General features: G+C 49.1%; 1 long non-coding RNA gene across 1 annotated transcript; it reads right to left on the reverse strand.

The window, feature by feature from the left end:
- Positions 1-4,814: 4,814 nt before the first annotated feature.
- On the reverse strand, positions 4,815-8,886 carry LOC136624778 (uncharacterized). The gene is made up of 3 exons (XR_010792428.1): positions 8,619-8,886; positions 7,377-7,542; positions 4,815-5,032 (listed from the first exon to the last, which is right to left on the reverse strand). It is a non-coding gene; the product is annotated as an uncharacterized lncRNA (long non-coding RNA).
- Between the last annotated feature and the right edge of the window lie 6,865 nt (positions 8,887-15,751).

Genomic DNA, 15,751 nt, shown 5'->3' on the forward strand with positions numbered 1-15,751 from the left:
CCTCCAAATTTGTTAGCGCAAAATTCGCTATTCGATATACTGTGTGTTTCAAATTAGATAATATGTGCAGGCCTGGAGAGCCTTTCAAAGACCACACGTCTACATCATGTGTCCCAAAAGAGTTTCTTTATTTATTTAGCGCGGGTAAAACTTAAATAAGTTTCAACACAGGTAGTCAGGCAATTTAGGACACAGTTACATTATTTAGCATGCTGATTGGTCGTTCTCAGAGGGAGGTATTTGTGAGGTAGCTTGTGATGTCATCCATCTGGGAGGAACTTCGGTGAGCACGCTCAGTTCATTCTTGAATTTGGTCTCATGAGAAGAACATCCTGTTTCTCCTCTCTGCTTGACCAAGACAAAGCATTCCTAGATAGGTTTTTGCCAGTTAGAACCGGTTTGACCAGTTCTTGGACACACAGCACTAGCTCCTCCAATTCTAGTGGAGGTGGGGGGGCGATGTTCCCTTCCCCCAAAGGATTAGACCATACACAAAATACAGTATATTCACAGTTGACAACAGAAAATACATACAAAATGGTGAGCATATTGGAAATCTCCCACAAGAGCTACATCTAACCGTGTGCATTATAGTTGTGGCTGGCTGGGAGTAGTAGTGCATCTGTTTTTGTATTACGCATCTAGGCCTGTTCCCAGCCTTTCAGTAATTGCGTTTTAAGCCTGCAGTGCTGTACAACCAGCTCTCACCGTGAAATTGCTCTGCAATATTTCCTAAATTCCTTGCCTACTGCAAACAACTTTAGTTATACCGTTCTGTGTCTGCAGTGCATTAGACACAGAGTGTAGGGGCACAGCCACTTCTATGGGGAAAGTTATATACACTATACAGCCCTGATCCTCTGTGCAAGAAACCCAACGCTCCTTCTTAGGGCTACATCTGACCGTGTGCATTATAGTTGTGGCTGGCTGGGAGTAGTAGTGCATCAGTTTTTGTATTACGCATCTAGGCCTGTTCCCATTTTTCAGTAATTGCGTTCTCAGCCTGCAGTGCTGTACAACCAGCTCTTACCGTGAAATTGCTCTGCAATATTCCCGAAATTCCTAGCCTACTGCGAATGACTTCAGTTATGCAGTTCTGTTTCTGCCGTGCATTAGACACAGAGTGTAGAGGCACAGCCACTTCTATGGGGAAAGTTATATACACTTGACTAGGGTATTACGGAGTCGCTGGCGACTGTGACCTACCCCCCTTCTCCCCTTTCCCCAATAACTTAAAGAACAACGCAACACCAAAATTGGATTAAATTATGGCCACAGCAGCCACATTTATTTAACAAAAAACGTAAACATAAATAACCATTTTTAACTGCAGATAACCTGGGAAGGGATCCCATGGAGCCCTACCACCTGACTGTCGCCTCACCAGAAAACGGGAAATAGTTGTGCCTGTCACCCGTCGCATTACGGACTCGGGCAACACTATTTCCCTACCACTGCCCCGGCCGCAAGTCGACAGACATGGCGGCCCGCCACTCACCACCTCGCCTCAGGTTGCCTCATCCGGACCCCAAGGACGGCTAGCCATAACCTGGCTAGCCCCTCCCACAACCACTGCAAGGCACCGCCCTGCGACTCCCAGAGGCGACAGTCCTAACCAACAATTCACAGAGGGGAAAGGAAGCTATCCAGCTCTCTGCTACCCCCACTTTGCTGACTCCACGGGACCCCTCCACCCCCCCTGCTACCATGACAATTCCCCCCCACAACCCCTTTCTTCCAGGCGGGCGGGTGGGAAACTTCCACGGCTCAGCTCCAACTGCTATTCTTTGAATTCTAACTCCTCCCCTTCCTCTTTCTTGCCGCTCTTTCCTTTTCCTCCACTAACCCCCTCCTTCTCTTACCCAGAGTTCTACCTTCACTTAACCCTTCACTCCCCGTTAACCCTGTCATGCCTGCCTCCCGCCTACAACCTGCGTTTTCCGGCTCCGGCAGTTCCTTGACTAGGGTATTACGGAGTCGCTGGCGATAACCTGGCTAACCCCTCCCACAATCACTGCAAGGCACCGCCCTGCGACTCCCAGAGGCGACAGTCCTAACCAACAATTCACAGAGGGGAAAGGAAGCTATCCAGCTCCCTGCTACCCCCCTACTACCCCCACTTTGCTGACTCCATGGGACCCCTCCTCAGCCAGCACGGCTTGACCCCCTCAAGCCTGTGCCAGCTGCCACAACAACAACGCATGCTCATTCCCCTCCTGAATCCTCTCCATCCATAAATCTGTCCCTATTTCATTAAGATGGACCCCATCCGACCTCCAATAGTTACCTGTGCCAGCCTCCAAATCAATGTGCCGTACGGCCAAACCCCCTCGCTGCCCAACAAAGCGTGAAACCTCCCTATTCAACTTGATCCTGGCCTTATTTAGCCCCTTAAATGATCTCACACCTCTCCACGCTTTCCTAGGGACTATCTCGGACCAGACTATTTTCAACCCCGGGTATGATGACATCAATCTAAGGATGTCATACCTGATGTCCCTCAATAAATCTCTGAATGGCCTATGCCCCCAAATCGTTCCCCCCAGCGTGCAGGACAAGTATGTCCGGCACTCTATCCAACTCAATCCCTTTTTCCACTAGGCCTAACCCTTGCCCGCTCAGCCCCCCAAAAAACAAAAAAAATGGCCTAAAATCCATACTAATGCCTGATGACAACCTGCAAGAAAACAAAACAGAATAAATCACAGAAAAATCCCCTTTTCACGTTTAAAAAAAAATATATATAACTTATATCTATAGAAGGTGTGGCCGCACATATGACCTAAAACATGCTGACCCCCAGCGCCCTATCCTTCTCACCGCCTGTTCATCCATACTCTGGACCGTGGCCTCCGTCGCTGCCCCCACCCTGAAGGAATGGGACCCAAACTGCGAGCTGTCAAAACCCGCCGCCACCATAGTTCTCTTAAAAACTGCCGTGAATTGGAACAGCAACAAAAATTGCCCGTCCCCATGTCGCAACAATGGACCACTGCCCCCCCCTGAAACTTGACTATAGTTATTAAAAGATCTAACTGGGCACATGACGGCCCCTGCGACCTTCCCCAACCGTACCAGTTGTCCCCTCCCCTCCTGATCCGTCTTGGACTGCTGCACAAAAATTTCCAGCCTATCCTCCATCAACCTCCCGTCCCCCCTCTGCCCTGCTAGGCAAAACTAATTCCCCCACGCGAAAAGCCCCAAAAAATGCCAAGGAAAAAGCTGCTTTAAATAACAAACGCTCAAAATTGTCCCTGCAAACCGAATCTATTGCCCCCTCCAGCCTTTCTAAGATACTAAAAGACACTGGTCTTCTCGTATCCGACCGCCCGTTACCTCTCCTAAAACCCTTAACGCCTGTTTTACGATAAAATTTTTGGTCACGTCTACTACCCCTTTTAATTTACACCCAAACGCTACCCCGGCCATAAACCTATTGACCCGCCCCACGGGCCATCCTTCCCTGGAACTCCTTCCCAACCAGCTCAGTAACATCCCCACCCTATCATCCGTCGAACAAGCCCCCCCACATTGATCCACCCAATCCTCCCACTCAGCGCTATACACCGCTCTCGTCCCCCGAGCCAGTGACTGTGCAATCAAGTCCCCCACTGCTCGCTTACCACGTTCCAGAGCTGTTGAGGGCACTTCCTCCCCGTCTCCTCCGCTCCCGGCACCAGCGTCCGGAACCGCTCCCACTGAAAGTGAGAGAGAGCATCCGCAATTGAATTATGGACTCCTGGAACGTGTACCGCTATTACCTAGATGTTCAGGGCCAGAGCTTCAAGTACCAAATGCCGCAATAAATTCACAACTGGCGTAGATGAGGCCGCCATATTGTTGATGACCTCCAACAACACATAAGTGCCTGCAGCACTACAGCTAACCCTTATCCAAGGGGAGGCTCTCCCTGCACAGCCGTTAACCAGGAAACGGATCCAAGTTTTCCAAAATCACAAAACTTTATCCAAAAATGGCAGCAGGAACGTTCAGGTGCAGTAAAACAGGTATCAAAATCTTTATTCCATCTTCAGTAATCACGCAACGTTTCGGCCGTTACAAACAGCCTTTGTCAAGCATGTTACATAAAACCACAACCCCCCTTAAATAGTTTAAAACAAGGAGATTGCAAGTTCAACATTGGTCAATAAGTTGTAGTTCCTCCTACCATTTAATTAGCTATCAGCTGCGCCGTAGCCACTCCTATGTCCAATCAAGGATACTCCTGGGATCCAGAGTCGTCCTCCCCGATCAGGCACATCACCACCGAAGTCCCTGTCTCCGTTTACAGCGTCTCCATGGGAGCAGCGCTCATGCCGGCCTCCCGATGACGTCATCACACTCTCGACATTCCTTCCAACAGTCACATGAGCACGTCGTATCCAGGCAACCGCTGCACCTATCATATTGCAGCATTGTGCATCTACGCGGTTACAACTACTCCAGTCCCAGCAACACATTTAAAACCTCCCTGATATTAATCTCATTGCTGAGCCGCATGTTAGAGCTTCATTCCACTCTCAAACCGCTATGGTAGCTTCTTAATGCAACAATCTTTGCTCAAAGCACAATATTATAGACATCAAATACAATCCTATACATATTTGCTAGTCACAAGCATATCTTAATCAACTATATTAATAACGCTGTATGGCACAATCAGGGTCATTGTACAACACTATGCCCACATTTTAAATGTACTTCACAGACAGACTCTTTTATTGAACAAAGTATAGTGTGATGCAGGACAATGTTATACCCAAACTACTGTTACTAAATCCATACCACGCATTACATCTATCTCGATTACACCACCCACTGGGTTATTAATTCCAGCATTAATCAAAACGCTTTACAATAAATCCCTTTTCCATGATTTATTGAATACAGGCAGTGTAAAGAAACACAAAAAATTATATCATACATGTAAGCATGCCATTACATTATCAACATATCACGCACAATGTGTCATCAATAACCGTGTCAATACTTCGGTGATGCAGCCCAAATCAGAGAAGGAGGAACTCCGATCCTAAAAAATATAAAGGAGTGTATTAATATTAAACCATGTAAATCGCCTCTCCATTGATTAAAAACAATATACACTATACAGAATCACAGCCTAGATGTGCGGCAAATAGCTATATTCATTATTAAGCCCCCTTGGTGTCATGGTATCAAGTGTGTGTATCCATCGCAATTCCTTGCGTTTCAAGAGGTTCTCTCTATCCCCCCCTCTATTTAATATGGGAACATGGTCAATAACCCTAAACCGTAATTGATCTACGGTATGACCATGCTCTAAAAAATTTTGGGGATAGGCAACTCTTTTTTCTTTGTACAGATAGTACTTTTGTGTTGGAAAATCCTCTGCTTTACTTCTTGCGTGGTCTCCCCTATATAACCCAGCCCACACGGGCAGGTTATAAGGTACACCACAAATCTGGAGGTACAAGTGAACCTCCCCTTGATTTTAAACTCCCTACCCGTATATGGATGCCTAAATGAATTGCCTTTTACCAAGTTTCCGCAACATGCGCATCCCAAGCAGGGAAAATTGCCAGGCCTCAAAGGCTGCAACAATCCCTGCTCGGGACTCCCCTTCTCTATTAATGTCAGTACAAGCATATCCTTGAGGTTCCTCCCCCTCCTGTATGCCATAACAGGGGGAGAGCGAAGCTCGCAAATCTCACTGCAGCCTCTTTGTAGTATATCCCAATGTCTCTTCAGTGTATTTGCTATTTTACAACTCATGTCGCTGTAAGACATAACACAGGGGATTATGTTGTTAGTTCTCTCACCCCTCAAAGTGTCTGTCACTACAGCCTCTTCCATCCTTTCTTTTGCCTTTCTCAGCAGCAATTCCGGATAACCTCTCCGGCGGAACCTGTCACACATTTGTTGCAACCTTTCCTCCACTACCCCTTCATTCGCAATCCTCTTTACTCTCAAGAGTTGGCTGCCCGGTAAGGATGCAATCATGGGTTTGGGGTGAAAGCTCTCATATCTTAACAGGTTGTTCCGGTCGGTGGGCTTCCTATAGATGTCTGTACTCAAAGTGTCCCCTGTTTTGCTTACCAGCACATCCAAAAATTGAATCTGTGTATGCGACCACGTTAAGGTCAAACGTAATTCTGGGAGGACACTGCTCAGGGCCCCCTGAAAACAGTTCAGCTCCTCAACAGTGCCCTCCCACAGAACAAAAATATCATCAATGAAGCGCCACCATGATTTCACAAACTGCCACTGCTCAGAGGTGTATACATGATCTTCCTCGAACGCCCTCATAAACGTATTTGCGTATGTCGGAGCCATATGTGCCCCCATAGCGGTGCCCTGCCGCTGCCGGTAGTACACCCCCCAAACAAAAAATAATTGTTGGTGAGGATGTACTCCAGCAGCGACAGGGCAAACACTACACATCGCGTGGAGATACCCAAACCATTCAGATAACGCTCAACCGCCTCCAAACCACTGGAGTGCTTAATTGATGTATATAAAGCCACGATGTCAAATGTCGCCAATATAGTGTTGTGCGTTATCTGAACCTCTCTCAGCCTCTCCAAAAAGTGACTCGTATCCCTAATATAAGATGTGGAACCCACAGCAAATTCCTGCAACATCCTATCTAGGAACTTTGAGGCATTCGAAATCGGCGAATCACAACCGGAAACAATTGGGCGGCCAGGGGGGTGGCTCAGATTTTTATGAATTTTTGGTAACGTATATAGGATAGGGACTTTAGGGAATTCAACATCCAGAAATTTTACCAATGCTTCATCCACAGTCCCTTCCAAAAGGGCGTCATTATACATGACCCTTAATTCCTTTTGGAAGCGCACTGTGGGATTTACATCCAATTTTTCATATACATCTGTTTGGGCCAATTGACTTTCCATCTCTTCTACATACTGTACCGTATTCATTACAACGACTGCCCCACCCTTATCAGCAGCCCTTATTGTTATGCTAGCATCACTAGCTAAAGATTCAATCGCTAGCCTTTCCTCTTTTGATAAATTGTTATATTTATTCCTACCTCTGAGGTGTTCAGTTCTCAATCTCTTGATATCTCTATCTACCAAATCAGTATACATTTCAACAGGGTGGTTATTAGCCGGTGGCTGATAGCGACTCTTGTTGCGCAGTCCAACCCCACCGAGGCTAAAACCCTCACGTGGGTTGGACTGCGCAACAACGCCACCACTCGTCACAGCATGCGTCGAGAAATGCGCTTTCAAACGTAGATTCCTATAGAACCTTTTCAAATCTAAATCTACTTGGAACCAGTCCACATTGTTTACCGGACAAAAAGACAGTCCTTTACTCAACACCATCAATTCAGTTTTACTAAGTGTCCTAGATGATATATTCACCACCAGGTCCGTCTCTATATTCTCCTCTCTGGCATCGGTGGTCTGTCCGCGGATCTGGTCACCATTCTTCCTTGGTCCCTTCCGTGTCCTCTTATGTTTCCTTCCACCACGTCTCTGTCTGCATTAGGATTTTCTTTTCTCTTCTTCTGGAATCTCCCACCAGTTCCTAAAAAAGAATCTCTGTTACTCTGTTCGCCTACCAATTCATCAGCCAAACTTGAGCCTGCTGATGAGAAACCAAAGTCTCTGCGGGATTTAAATCTCCTTCTCTGTCTGCGTTTTACAGCCCGAGGCTCATGCACATTGTGGGCAGTTTGCCCTTGCCAGCTGTACACCCGATTATTATTATAGTCCTCTAAGTCTCGGAACCATTTGCTTTTCTTCTGCTTTTCCAGCTCAGCTCTATATTTCTTAATGAAATCCATTTTGTTGGTATAATGCACTTCCCACTCCTGTGGGCTGAACATATCCACCAATGATTTTTCAGTTTTCTCAGCTAGTTCTTTACAAGCAACCACCTCCTTCTGAAGGAATTCAATGTTCAGCAGCATTATATCCAGTGCGAACTTATTGCAAATCGATTCAAATTTCGCCGCAAAGGCCATATTACCAGGCAGAAGCATTGGTTTTACATGAGCTCTTAAACCTCTAGGTATCCTTTTCACTTTAAAGTATTCAGTCAAGGTTATTAAATGTAATTCCAAAGAAGTTATACGTTTCAATTCTCCTTCCCATTTACTGAGAAGCATATCATTGGATGGGGAGTTAAACATAGCGCCATTAGTAGCATAAGCCACCATGATTCTGTCAGCATCCGCTGAAGTGTAAAAAAAGGTTGGTGTACCTGCAGCACCTTGTTCAAGATGTTCACTCATCTCCTCACCTCTGCTGTGTGCTCGCTGGCCTGGATCCATGTCATGCACTCCAACAACACATAAGTGCCTGCAGCACTACAGCTAACCCTTATCCAAGGGGAGGCTCTCCCTGCACAGCCGTTAACCAGGAAACGGACCCAAGTTTTCCAAAATCACAAAACTTTATCCAAAAATGGCAGCAGGAACGTTCAGGTGCAGTAAAACAGGTATCAAAATCTTTATTCCATCTTCAGTAATCACGCAACGTTTCGGCCGTTACAAACAGCCTTTGTCAAGCATGTTACATAAAACCACAACCCCCCTTAAATAGTTTAAAACAAGGAGATTGCAAGTTCAACATTGGTCAATAAGTTGTAGTTCCTCCTACCATTTAATTAGCTATCAGCTGCGCCGTAGCCACTCCTATGTCCAATCAAGGATACTCCTGGGATCCAGAGTCGTCCTCCCCGATCAGGCACATCACCACCGAAGTCCCTGTCTCCGTTTACAGCGTCTCCATGGGAGCAGCGCTCATGCCGGCCTCCCGATGACGTCATCACGCTCTCGACGTTCCTTCCAACAGTCACATGAGCACGTCGTATCCAGGCAACCGCTGCACCTATCATATTGCAGCATTGTGCATCTACGCGGTTACAACTACTCCAGTCCCAGCAACACATTTAAAACCTCCCTGATATTAATCTCATTGCTGAGCCGCATGTTAGAGCTTCATTCCACTCTCAAACCGCTATGGTAGCTTCTTAATGCAACAATCTTTGCTCAAAGCACAATATTATAGACATCAAATACAATCCTATACATATTTGCTAGTCACAAGCATATCTTAATCAACTATATTAATAACGCTGTATGGCACAATCAGGGTCATTGTACAACACTATGCCCACATTTTAAATGTACTTCACAGACAGACTCTTTTATTGAACAAAGTATAGTGTGATGCAGGACAATGTTATACCCAAACTACTGTTACTAAATCCATACCACGCATTACATCTATCTCGATTACACCACCCACTGGGTTATTAATTCCAGCATTAATCAAAACGCTTTACAATAAATCCCTTTTCCATGATTTATTGAATACAGGCAGTGTAAAGAAACACAAAAAATTATATCATACATGTAAGCATGCCATTACATTATCAACATATCACGCGCAATGTGTCATCAATAACCGTGTCAATACTTCGGTGATGCAGCCCAAATCAGAGAAGGAGGAACTCCGATCCTAAAACATATAAAGGAGTGTATTAATATTAAACCATGTAAATCGCCTCTCCATTGATTAAAAACAATATACACTATACAGAATCATAGCCTAGATGTGCGGCAAATAGCTATATTCATTATTAAGCCCCCTCGGTGCCATGGTATCAAGTGTGTGTATCCATCGCAATTCCTTGCGTTTCAAGAGGTTCTCTCTATCCCCCCCTCTATTTAATATGGGAACATGGTCAATAACCCTAAACCGTAATTGATCTACGGTATGACCATGCTCTAAAAAATGTTTGGGCATAGGCAACTCTTTTTTCTTTGTACGGATAGTACTTTTGTGTTGGAAAATCCTCTGCTTTACTTCTTGCGTGGTCTGCGGCGCTTTTTCCCCAATCACGCTTGCCAGAATGGCAAACACTTGGAGCCAGTTAGAAAACGTCTGCGGGATCAGACGCCTCCTCCGCTTCTCCTCCTCCTCCTTTTTAAATTCAGTTCTCTTCCCCTTGTCGAGATTACATTTTTCCAAGGAGATGAGGGAGAATATTTCAACATATTCGTCCCTCCATATTTTTTCCTTAACTTCTTTCTTCAAATGGGCCCCCTGGGGCCCTTCCTAGCAAACATACACCTCCCCTCTCGCACTATCATCCAATCTAACCCCATCCCCATCCTTCTCTGTCTGCACCGCTACCGTCACTGCCTGATTGGTGCCCGCACCCCCGGCTATGCCCTGTCTCCTGTCCCCGACCTGCGACCCTACGTCTGTGCTCCATGCTGAAACCACTGAAGGGGAGGGCTGCTCTATGGCTACCCGCGCCGCCTGTTCACCCCCAGCCGAGCTCCCGCTCGGGTCGCTCGCAATGCTGGATGATGCTCTAAACGGCGAAATATCCGCCGCAACCGGCGGCGCAGCCTGCCCTGCCCCTTCCCCCCCCCCCCCGACGCATAAGCAAACCGCACAAAACACCAAGCAGCGCCCCCATATCGCCCCCACCCAGCGCACTAGTTGTCGCTGCGCCACCGCCTGCCAGAGCCCCTGTGCTAAACCCCGCGCGTGCTACCTGGCTAAACGTATTAGACAAAACTGACATGGATCTCTCACCTGGCTGCGAGGGGGCTGTGTACCCACTAGCTGCTGCTCCAACGTCCGGCCGATCCCTTTTGCCGTCCTCTGCGTCATCACTCCTCGCAGCTGCTTGTCCTCCTCCTGGCTGAAGCCGCTCGTCCTGGATCCCAGGCGCTCTTCATGGCGCCGATGCGCGCCTGGCCGCCTCTGTGGTGTTGGGGCGCTGCCTGCTGCCCCCATCTTCAGCCACTCTGCTATCTGGCCTGTTGCTGCGCCTGGGGTGCGCCCTGACCGGTACATGTCCGGGTGCGCATGCCCGCGCTCCATGCCTGCTCTCAGTAGCTGCCGATGATCTCTGCCCAGCCGCACTCTCCCGCGGCTGGTCCTCCGCTCCTGCACTGTAGCGCCGATGCCCCCTCCCCCCCCCGGCCTCCTTCCCCTGCCAGTAGGGGTTGCCGGAGGAGCAGCGCGTGGTGGGGCGGGGGAGGGGCTCCACATACGCGGCGCCGCCGGGCAGGAGCCTGCTCCGGCTTAGTCTCACCGGCGCTCAAGCCCTCCTTCTCCTCCGGTGAAGGTAGCATTGGAGCTTCAGCCGGGGCCGGCGCAGCGTCTTCCGCGGGATCATCCACCATTCTCACTAGCCAGGTGAGGCCCCTCTCCTCCACTTCCGCCCGGATTCTTCTCAGCATGGCCTCCATCTTCTCTCCCGTTAAGTGGACTTCGGGACTGTGTTCTTCTGTTCTTCGCCCCGCCGGCCTTTTCTTTCTCCGTGACGATTCTGCTACTCCTCTTCTCCTTTCTCTCTGTACTCTCCTCTCACTTCCCGATACTTCTTCCTGACTCCTGGTATTCCCTCTTCACGTTTTCTTCCTGGTCTTCCCTCTACTCCTTTTCTCCCTGGTCTTCCCTCTTCACCTTTTCTGCCTGGTCTTCCTTCTTCGCCTTTTCTTCCTGGTCTTTCCTCTTGGTCTGGTTGCAGTTTGTCTTCTTGCTTCCTCACACTTCCACGGCTCAGCTCCAACTGCTATTCTTTGAATTCTAACTCCTCCGCGTCCTCTTTCTTGCTGCTCTTTCCTTTCCCCCCACTAATCCCCTCCTTCTCTTACCCAGAGTTCTACCTTCACTTAACCCTTCACTCCCCGTTAACCCTGTCATGCCTGCCTCCCGCCTACAACCTGCGTTTTCTGGCTCCGGCAGTTCCTATACAGTCCTGATCCTCCGTGCAAGAAACCCAACGCTCCTTCTTAGGGCTACATCTGACCGTGTGCATTATAGTTGTGACTAGCTGGGAGTAGTAGTGCATCAATTTTTGTATTCTGCATCTAGGCCTGTTCCCAGCCTTTCAGTAATTGCGTTCTCAGCCTGCAGTGCTGTACAACCAGCTCTCACCGTGAAATTGCTCTGAAGTATTTCCTAAATTCCTAGCCTACTGCGAACGACTTCAGTTATACTGTTCTGTGTCTGCAGTGCATTAGACACAGAGTGTAGGGGCACAGCCACTTCTATAGGGAAAGTTACTATATATACACTATACAGTCCTGATCCTCTGTGCAAGAAACCCAATGCTACTTCTTAGGGCTACATCTGACCGTGTGCATTATAGTTGTGGCTAGCTGGGAGTAGTAGTGCATCAATTTTTGTATTCTGCATCTAGGCCTGTTCCCAGCCTTTCAGTAATTGCGTTCTCAGCCTGCAGTGCTGTACAACCAGCTCTCACCGTGAAATTGCTCTGAAGCATTTCCTAAATTCCTAGCCTACTGCGAACAACTTCAGTTATACCGTTCTGTGTCTGCAGTGCATTAGACACAGAGTGTAGGGGCACAGCCACTTCTATATGGAAAGTTATATACAGTATACAGTCCTGATCCTCCGTGCAAGAAACCCAACGCTACTTTTTGGGGCTACATCTGACCGTGTGCATTATAGTTGTGGCTAGCTGGGAGTAGTAGTGCATCAATTTTTGTATTATCTATCTAGGCCTGTTCCCAGCCTTTCAGTAATTGCGTTCTCAGCCTGCAGTGCTGTACAACCAGCTCTCACCGTGAAATTCCTCTGAAGTATTTCCTAAATTCCTAGCCTACTGCGAATGACTTCAGTTATACCATTCTGTTTCTGCAGTGCATTAGACACAGAGTGTAGGGGCACAGCCACTTCTATAAGAAAAGTTATATACACTATACAGTCCTGATCATCCGTGCAAGAAACCCAACGCTCCTTCTTAGAGCCACATCTGACCGTGTGCATTATAGTTGTGGCTGGCTGGGAGTAGTAGTGCATAAATTATTGCATTCTGCATCTAGGCCTGTTCCCAGCCTTTCAGTAATTGCGCTCTCAGCCTGCAGTGCTGTACAACCAGCTCTTACCGTGAAATTGCTCTGCAATATTTCCTAAATTTCTAGCCTACTGCGAATGACTTCAGCTATACAGTTCTATTTCTGCAGTGCATTAGACACAGAGTGTAGAGGCACAGCCACTTCTATAGGGAAAGTTATATACACTATACAGTCCTGATCCTCCGTGCAAGAAACCCAACGCTCCTTCTTAGGGCTACATCTGACCGTGTGCATTAAAGTTGTGGCTAGCTGGGAGTAGTAGTGCATCAATTTTTGTATTCTGCATCTAGGCCTGTTCCCAGACTTTCAGTAATTGCATTCTCAGCCTGCAGTGCTGTACAACCAGCTCTCTCGGTTAAATTGCTCTGTAATATTTCCTAAATTCCTAGCCTGCTGCAAACGACTACAGTTATACCGTTCTATGTCTGCAGTGCATTAGACACAGAGTGTAGGGGCACAGCCACTTCTATAGGGAAAGTTATATACACTATACAGTCCTGATCCTCCGTGCAAGAAACCGAACGCTCCTTCTTAAGGCTACATCTGACCGTCTGCATCACAGTTGTGGCTGGCTGGGAGTAGTAGTGCATCAATTTTTGTATTACGCATCTAGGCCTGTTCCCATTTTTTCAGTAATTGCGTTCCCAGCCTGCAGTGCTGTACAACTATCTCTTACCGTGAAATTACTTTGCAATATTTCCTAAATTCCTAGCCTACTGCGAATGACTTCAGTTATACCGTTCTATGTCTGCAGTGCATTAGACACAGAGTGTAGGGGCATAGCCACTTCTATGGGGAAAGTTATATACACTATACAGTCCTGATCCTCCGTGCAAGAAACCCAACGCTCCTTCTTACGGCTACATCTGACCGTGTGCATTATAGTTGTGGTTGGCTGGGATTAGTAGTACATCAATTTTTGTATTATGCATCTAGGCCTGTTCCCAGTCTTTCAGTAATTGCGTTCTCAGCCTGGTATGCTGTACAACCAGCTCTCACGGTTAAATTGCTCTGTAGTATTTCCTAAATTCCTAGCCTACTGCGAACAACTTCAGTTATACCGTTCTGTGTCTGCAGTGCATTAGACACAGAGTGTAAAGGCACAGCCACTTCTGTAGGGACAGTTATATACACTATACAGTCCTGATCTTCTGTGCAAGAAACCCAACGCTACTTCTTAGGGCTACATCTGACCGTGTGCATTATAGTTGTGGCTAGCTGGGAGTAGTAGTGCATCAATTTTTGTATTAAGGTCTGCTGGAGCCGGAAGCCCGCAGGGCTGTTAGGTGGAAGGCAGCATGATAGGGTTAACGGGGAGGAGGGGGTTAATTGTAGAGGAGGATGCTTGGAGAAGGCGGGGCCTAGCAGGGAGGGGGTTAAAAGAGAGGTTAGAGCAGAGAAGACCAGTGCAGCTGAAGAAGAGAGGTAGAAAGAAGCACAGAAGGTTAGAAGAGTGAATACAAAGGAGAAGCAGTAGATACCCCCGAAGTGCCAGCCAGACCTGAAGAGCCCAGCAGACTGCAGGAAGACCGAAGACCCGAGGTGCCCAGGAAAAGCAGCGGGAGCAGACCCTGAACATCAAGCGGGAAAGGAAGAGCCCGGAGACCAGCCACTTACCGGTAGAAGATGGAGGCAATCCTTGCGAAGATCCGGGCAGCGGCGGTGGAAAGGGGTCTGGACTGGCTCGAGCAGCTCTCCGGTGAGGCCCTGGGAGCAGCGGTGGGGTCCCCATCGGCGGCGGCAGACGCAGGGGCGGTAGCAGGCCAAGGAGCGGCGACGGGAGGTGCAGAGGCAGTCGGAGAGGTGCGGGCAGTGGGCCAAGTGTCGGCGATAGGTGCGGGGCCGGTGGCGGCAGCCCCAGCGGGGCCAGCAAAAGAGCAGAGGGTGAGTGCACCAGAGAGACTGAGCCCCGAGCACGCTCCTTCACGCAGGCAGAGAATGCGGAGTTCCTTTCCGCCCCCCCCCCCCCCCCCCGTAGTAGGCTCCCCCCGGCAACACCAACAGGCAGGGGGAGCAAGGCGGGGAGGACTCCCGCCAAAGGAAGAGGTGCGGCGTCCAGCGCGAGGCCCCGTGCTGAGAGGGGGGCGGGGCCAAGTGCTGCACCGATAGCAGAGAGGCTGGAAAGGGCTGGGGGCTGCTCACCTGTAGTTGCACCGGAGGGGGAGCAGCCCTGCAGCAGTTCCAGAGATTGGTGGCCCGCAGTACCTCGGGGTCGGTCGGCGGAATCAGCTGGAAGGCGTTCAGCGACGACAGAGGTGGCCCATTTCCAATCGGCACCAGGAAGATTGGCGGCGGCTGCGGTCCCAGCGGAGCGGTCACAGCCTGGCAGTAGCAGAGTCCAGGAGGAACAGCAATGTGACGGGACGGCGGCTGGTGGGTCCACAGCCCCTGCGCAGCCAGGTGAGCTATGCTCTAGGTCTGGTGTGTCCAACAATGTTAGCCAGTTAGCTTATGCGGGGAGTAGTATTGGTCAGTTTGCGGGGGGCAGCGCAGCGTTAGGTGGCGCGCTAGGTGTAGGCGGCGAGACAGGGGCATTGCTGGGGGTAATGTTAGAATTGTTAAGGAGGCAGGGGGTAGGCTATGCCCCGTCGCCTGTCACAGCATGGAGCTCGCCATGCAGTGCGTCGTCCAGCATTGTGGACGGACCGCGAGGACCGTTGGCTGGTGGGACTGGGGTAGGACAGGCGGTTGGGGTGACGCAGCCTGGCCCTTTCGTGGGGCAGGTGTCAACGTGCGGTTCGCAGGCGGGTGCACAATCCACAGGGGAAAGTTCCCAAGTGGGGGGTGCTGCGGGGACTGTAGAGTTAGGTGGGACGGCCGGGGTGACAGTGGCGGTCCAGACGGAAAAGGACGGAGAGGGGATTCGGTTAGACGATAAGGCAA

Source organism: Eleutherodactylus coqui, chromosome 4 (assembly GCF_035609145.1).
Source record: "Eleutherodactylus coqui strain aEleCoq1 chromosome 4, aEleCoq1.hap1, whole genome shotgun sequence".
NCBI lineage: Eukaryota > Metazoa > Chordata > Amphibia > Anura > Eleutherodactylidae > Eleutherodactylus > Eleutherodactylus coqui.